Raw genomic sequence first — 7,643 nt, forward strand, 5'->3', positions numbered from 1 at the left:
GGGACTTTTATTAACGCTAAACACTATAAAGACTGCTATATCTATTAGGAGCGCTACCCACTCCTTCTCGCCATCAGTGAGGACGTCAGAGGGGAGGAGGAGCCCAGGAGGCGATGGTTAAAGGAACCCTAGGAGCAGCAAGTCACAAGAAACCCTAGGGAGCAGCAAGTCCCACGAGGTCGCAACTTGCAAGGAGCACATGAAAGTACTTCAATACTACTCCCTCCAGTTCGAAATAAGTGTCGTTTCAAACATCAACACGGTCACAAAAATACAATTTTGACTACTACTTGTTTGTTGTAACATATTGATAAATATAACAAAAATATATTATTATGAAAGTACTTTTTGAGAAAAATCTAATCGTGTCATTTTAAAATATCCAAACTCAATACATAAAAAATAACTTGAAGCCAAAGTTTGAAACAGTTAACTGTACGCAACGCAAAACAACATTTATTTTGTAGGACCGAGAACGGTGACTACACAGGGTGAATAGATGTCTAAATAAATTTCTTACAAAATTGATGATCTTCTCCTATTATTTAACCCAACACACCTCAAAAACACATACGGAAGCAAGAGAGATAAGAATATATTGCAAGACTTCAAAACTAACGCTCCTCTTCGATGAACGAGAACTCTAGGTTCCATTTAAGGCTATATGAAGATTCAGAGCGCAAGAAAGCAATCAACTAGAAGAAAAGCTTCTAAACACAACATAACTTGCCAAAAAAAAGAGATTGTTCAAGTTGATGGATCCAAAGGGTTGAGATGGTTCAAGATCAATTCATATGAGAAGATTAACCCTCTAGCAACAGGAAGAACACCTCTTACATGACCCAAAAGGAGTGGCTCTCAAGAAAAATGAAAATTAACAAGAAAACACAAAAAACTTGCACCAAAACACGGGAGCCAAAAGCAGGAGACTAAAAGGAGATAAACTCAAGCATATGCAAAAATACTATGTTCATTAAGCTCGGAGGAACGCCTTCTTTTGATTACAAATAGTTTTTCTCACAAAAGCTCTCACCTAAATATAGGCTAAGCACTCCTCTCTCCTTCTCTACACAACACAAGTGGAAGGCTCTCAAAACTCAAAAAAACTCTCAAGGATTCTTCCTATTCCACTAGCCATACCCCTCTATTTATAGGCCAAGGGGACTTACTTAACTCTTAAGCAATCCTGTTACTAAATTGTCCTTTCCTTGCAATGCACTCCCACCTACCACTGGAGATAGTTTTGTCCGAATTTTTCTCCGTCCATCAGATGGCTGTGGTGTCTTCATGACTTAGCTTTGTCTTGAAAGTTTTACGATGATACCACGTGCACTCCATCCTCACATGCTTTTTGCGGTCAAATCGAGAAACCGCCTTGCACGCTTCTAAAAGCGTGACTCACAACTACTTGCATACACCTTATGCAAGCATACTGATAACAACACGTATATTTTATCTTGCGATCTTGATCGTCGGAAAGTCTCTTTCGCTCCCAATCCCTCGAGTCTTATTGTCACTTGTACCAGCATCCCTTTCGCTTGACTTTGTCAACACGTCGTCTTCATTTTCCATCTCTTGCTTTGCTTAAACTTCACATGTACAACTGAGATCATCCATGACTCCGCTCGGCTCCTTCGATCGTCTGATACCAAGCTACTCGCTTAGCCTCGATCTTCCCGCCGTCGACCACCAAGTTGTATCCACCACCTACACATCATAAGACAAGCAAACACGTCCTTCCACCACCATTTAACTCTGTCACAAGTTAGTCAAAATCAAAATCCTAGTAAAAATGACATATCTTTGAAAAAGCATGAACGCCGGATAATCCGATGTTCACTCCTCTTGAGCGTCGGACCATCCGACGTGTTCAACTCAGCAGACCAGGCCGCCTGAAATCCTCTCTGCAAGAAATAGTCCAGCAAAGTATCTGACGTTCATCCCTTTGAACGCCGGACCATCCAGCGTGTATAAATCCACTAGAGCCAGTTTGCAACCTCTCTGCAAGAAAAGCTCTGACGTTCACTTTACTCCATCGCCGAAACATCTAGTGTACACTTCAATCTTTGCATTTGGAATGAAATACTCTGACGTGTACATATGTCCATCGCTGGACCATCCGATATATGTAAGTCCACCAGAGCTAACTTGCAACCTCTTCGCAAGAAAAGCTCCGGCGTTCACTGATACCCAACGTCAGACTATTCGGCATGTACTTCAATTTTTGCTTCCTCATTAAAATACTCTAGCGTGTACCGCATATAAACGTCAGACCATCCGGTGCGTTTATTTCTCTCAACATCAAGGAGAAAGCTAAGGGAGAGGTTTCTACTAAAATGGGCTTTATCACTCCTTTCGCTATTACTCGAAAAAAAAATAATAGTGAAAGGGCGGTCAAATTTCTGACTACGTCAAAGGCTCATTTCACTCGAATTTAAAGGCTCTTATGTATCACTTTCTTGAACTCAGAAATAAAAATATCAACTCTATTTTTCTCTATAATTTTAGTTAATCATAATAATCATTATAGTGCATCAACATGATTATGCAATCCCATAAATTAATAAACTAAAATAGTAATACTATCAATCACTTATTATATGTAAATTAAGGTATATTTTAACTTGGTTTCTCAATTTTAAACCGGATAAAGTAATTGTTAAACGGAGTACCTTGCTGAAAGCACAAAAATTGTCTATATTTTTTTTTAAATATGCACAATTCCTCCGTGCCAAACTGTAACAAAGTTAGCCTCGCTTTCTGGTAAAGACGACGAACATGCGAACGTCTCGGCTGACGGAAAATTCAGTTTGCCAAGGTCAAGTTCCCTTTTCCAAAGCTACATGCAAAGCAGACACTTTTGTCAAACCGTTTGACATTCCTGGCTCTGCTACGTCAATGCCAATGCTATGCTACGCAAATCAAAGTGTACAGAGAAAGTTCGCTCAGACAAAAAAAAAGTGTACAGAGAAAGTACTATTAAAAGTTTAAAACATGAAGAGAGAATAATTCAAAGATCTGTCTTCCTTATAAAAAAGGAGCTGATTCAAAAAGATAATGCAAAGTTTTGGCCAAGGGCATTACAAAATCAGAAGCTTTGATCCCACGGCATGCTGAAGAAGGAAAGGCAAGAGGCTATGTGATCGGAGTAGTACTCTTGGAGTTAACTTAATTCAGAGTTCAGACTTGGAACCTTTTAGTCGTCAAACATGAAGAAAGATTCGATGCTTTTCCTCGGAAACGATGCAAATCATCTGGCAAACACATTACAAAACCATATCATTTGATCTGAGGACGTCATGAAAATTCAAGTACTTGGGACTTTGGGAGTCGATGCCTTGCTGGAGAACATGGATGCAACGCCTCAAAATTCAACGTTCCAAGCTGGTGGATTCAGGATACGAACCAAGAACACGAAATGTTCAAATGCTTGGAGCCTTTTGTCTTCTCCTTTTGCGCGCATTTCATGTTTACCTTTTGATATTTTGCCACCACTTTTGCATCGCATGCTTGTCCTCTGATCTAGGGCCTATTCATTAGAACTCTCTCTGATCTAAATTCTTTGCGGAGAGTGATTCTCTGAACAAAGTGAGTTTACGACTAAAAATGATTTAGTGATTTTCTGGAGAAAATGATTTTATGGCTAAAAATGATTCTCTGGTGATTCTCTGAAATAAAATATACGAATGAAGTGATTCTTTGTAGGAAATGAATCAGGGGAATCTATATTTTCCAGCTCTCCAGCTTCTAGTTTATTTCAGAGAATCACTCCCACAGATTCTACTCAGTAAATTAAAAACTGAAAACTGTTATTTGACAGAGCTCTTCTAATTCCAGACAGAAAACTGTTCTGTAAACTCTACCAAACAGACACCAGTCTAAAACACAGTCACATGCTTCCTGTATCTATGTGTACTGTCAGGCAGGAAAACTTGCTTGCACACAGGCCTGAGGCCAAAAGGTCTGGTGCACGAAGCGCAAATCTCTTGAAGTGTGTATATTAGGCCTCGTTTGGTAGAGCTCTGCGAGTTGATTCCGCGCTGGAATCGCTCCCAGCGCTGCCAAATGGGCTAGTCGAGGAGTGATTCCGCGCGGGAATCACTTCCCGTTTTGTATAGCGAGGTGGGAGCTGAAAAAACTAACTTCCACCTGATTCCCGACTGATTCTTCTTGATTTCAACACAATATTCTCTCAGGAATCACTTCCACCACTAGTATACGAAACAATTTTACAATTAGAATCACTTCCACCACAGAATCACTTTCACCCTACTTTCACCACAGAATCACTCTCACCACAAAATCAGAGCTCTACCAAACGGTCCCTTAATTAGCCGTTGTCTATAGACCAGTTGCTCCAAACAGATATTAAAAGTTTAAAAATCTATTTATACTTTAACATTTCTCGGAGATAGACTTCTCCGGACCTTAAATTGAAATTGGAGTGAACAATATTTTTTATTAAATTATATCGTATAGAACTCGAACATACCCTATTGAGATATTATGCATCAACCATTTACACATAAAACCTTAAGTTGATGAGAAAAATAGACAATTAACTTTACTTCAACATTCATGGCTAAACAAAGGCCGACTCCATTCGTACTACTCCCTTTGTTTTTAATAACCGACAACGTTGACTTTTACTGTTGAAATTTTAACTAACCATAATTTCTGAAATATTTAGCTAACTAAAATAGAAAAGGTGTTTTTAGATTTGCCAACTAAACAATTTTAAAAATATTGCATATTTATAACTGATTGCACATACATTTGTCAAATATTGATCGGTCAAAAAATTTCAATAGTGAAGTCAAATGTGTCAATTATTCAAAAACAAAAGGTAGCACTACACTTTTTTTAACGTAAGCCTCCCCTTTCCCTTTCTGCAAAAATAAATTATTTGGGGCTGTTGGATCACTTGCTATTGTTACAGTGTACACAAACATTCGAAGACTGTCTAATGTTTTTTTCTTTTTCTTTTACCAGGGGCGAGGAACATACTTCAGGCCAAAGCAAGCCATGGCATCCTGCAAATTAATTAAAACTATTTAACCAAATGTTATTTGTGGCTACTGTATAGTTAAGTAGCTTCACGTTGGAAAAAAGAACTGGCCCGTAATAAGTACTCCGACTAAGCAGTAGAAGAATATTTTTAAAAAAAAAACCTAAGTAATTGGAAGGGCAAATACTTACAACATGTAGACTCATCCTTCTTAATTCAGTGTTAAGCAATTTTACCGCATATATGTTGTTCTTTTTTTTAATTTCAAGAGAGGTTTAAAAATACTTACTACTTTCGATTTAGATTTTATTGGTAAAATGATAGTCAAAAAAGAAATATCACTTGGCTAAATGGAATAAATGGAAAATCGTGTGGCAACTTAAAGAATAAGGGACTTTAGGGATTCTAGACCTAGATATCTAAAATACTGCTCTACTATGCAAATAGTTGTACAAACTACTCACTGAAGAGGGGTGTGGCAAGACATCCTTCAAAACAAATATCCACTTATTCAAGTGGAGGGGAAATCAGGTGATTCACACTTTTGATTTTGTTCAATCAGAGTAAAGCATACCCTGTTCCGATATGATTAACAAATATCCACTTATTCAAGTGGAGGGGAAATCAAGTGATTCACACTTTTGGTTCGGTTCAATGAGAGTAAAGCATGCCACGTTCCGATATGATTCCTTTCATATTAAAGATGGGTCGAAAATCAGATTTTGAAAAGACAGTTGGTTGAGCAATTCGTCGTTAAGAGATAAATACCCAGAACTATATAACATAGTATAAAACAAACAAGACACGGTGACTACTATTTTAGAGGCCTTCCCACAAAAAATCACCTTCAAAGGGACATGATTGGCCCAAAACAAATTTTGTGAAATAATCTTCTTTCTCACCTTACAAATATTAACTTAACCGAATAACGAGATAAGTTTCAACGGAATTTAAACCAATCCGAAAGATTCTTTTTCAACTCACTCTATAGAACCCTCGTTCATAGCAATGGAACTATCATGTACAAATAGATGTGAAAACTAAAAATTCTTTTAAAAATTAAGATATTACTTTGGTACTTACATAATTGTGTGTTACTAGTAAAGGATAACCTAACTGAAAGACATTCTGAAGGCAATTAGAAGTGCTACTTTTGTCACAACTCGGAGGCGATTAAGCATCTTTTCTTTGAGTATCGCTTCGCTTGTTTCGCATAGTTTATAGTTCAGGTGGCAACAAATCTTTAACAACTATGAAGTGCACCAAACATGTTTGAAACTTGGCTATGTGGTCTTAGTAATGAAAGCTAATATTCTGACGGCGGTCTCTTTTTGTTGATCGCCATGGTTATACATGCAAGACATTGTTTTTAACAAAACAAAACATGTTTCTCCTTTGCAGATTATATTTACATATACACATTTGCTCTATATGTGGTCGGTGATGTAACGACAGGAACATTATCATTTTGTTACATCTGGATGTGCACACTTATAGCGAGTAGCCAGAGAGCTCTTTACCTAGTTTGGGTGATGTTCTAATCTTCGTATTGAAGCTCCACCACCACAATCGACTCATTAAAGACATGTTCGCTTTTGTTTTAGTTTTTTTTTTGTTTGACTGTGTAAATTCTTATGCAGAAGTCAGGACAAACTCTTATAAATTGTATCGTCTTTGTGTAATTATATGAGTTAATAAAACCTCTTTTTAAAAAAGTTCTTCGACAAAAACGAAGCATTGGACATGCCTACTTGCCGGAACCATGGAGCTTTCGTGGTGACCATTTGGCCATGCATTGACAACCAGCCAACCTGAGGCCTCAAGGCGAGGTCAATCTGACCTGCAGCGCCGCCTTAGCGTCGTTGCATGCATGCAAGGTCGTATTTCAGCACCTCTGTTTGATCAACGCACGGTAATGGAATCCATGGACCAGATGAAGGTAGCGTTCAGCGTATGTGCAACATTGACCATATTTAAAGTATTAGAATTATTTAGGGTTTGTTACTATTTATTGGCACTTCAGGATTTTCTACTCATCGTGCCACCGACACGTGGCGTTGGAGCCACATGTTAGTGGTGAAAATGATAGGGTGCGACAACCATGCGATAGTGCGGTCTTCTCACAATTGCTTTTTTTAGAGATTTTTTGTTTCTTTTCCGTTCAATAGAACATATTCCCTCATCTAAAAGTTTCTTATTTCTCTTTTATCACTTCTCTTTGGGTGCTTGTCGATGATCGATAAAGTTAATTATGCAAATACTTATTTAAAATAAGAGATTCATGATTATCAATTATACGTATCGAAGAGGATGCGAGATTTTATACAAGTTCAAGCATACCTCAAAATAATAGTTTTACGTTATGTTTTGTCTTGATTAATCTCGAAAGAAGACAATTACAATGGCGATGTATCTTGATCTAGTCCTAAGGATCCCGATGAGCTCTCTTGTGTTCTAAATTCTGAAATTATTATCTGATAAATCTAAGCATGGTTTGCATCTATTGTGAATCTCAATTGGTTGTTTCTGCTTTTATCCGATTAGGCATGTTTCGTATTGCTTGTCCAACTTATGGCTTGTCTCTTTCTCTCTTGACTCTATCGATTCTCTTTTGGACATACATCCTCTCCTCCTT

Source organism: Phragmites australis, chromosome 1 (assembly GCF_958298935.1).
Source record: "Phragmites australis chromosome 1, lpPhrAust1.1, whole genome shotgun sequence".
Classification (NCBI taxonomy): domain Eukaryota; kingdom Viridiplantae; phylum Streptophyta; class Magnoliopsida; order Poales; family Poaceae; genus Phragmites; species Phragmites australis.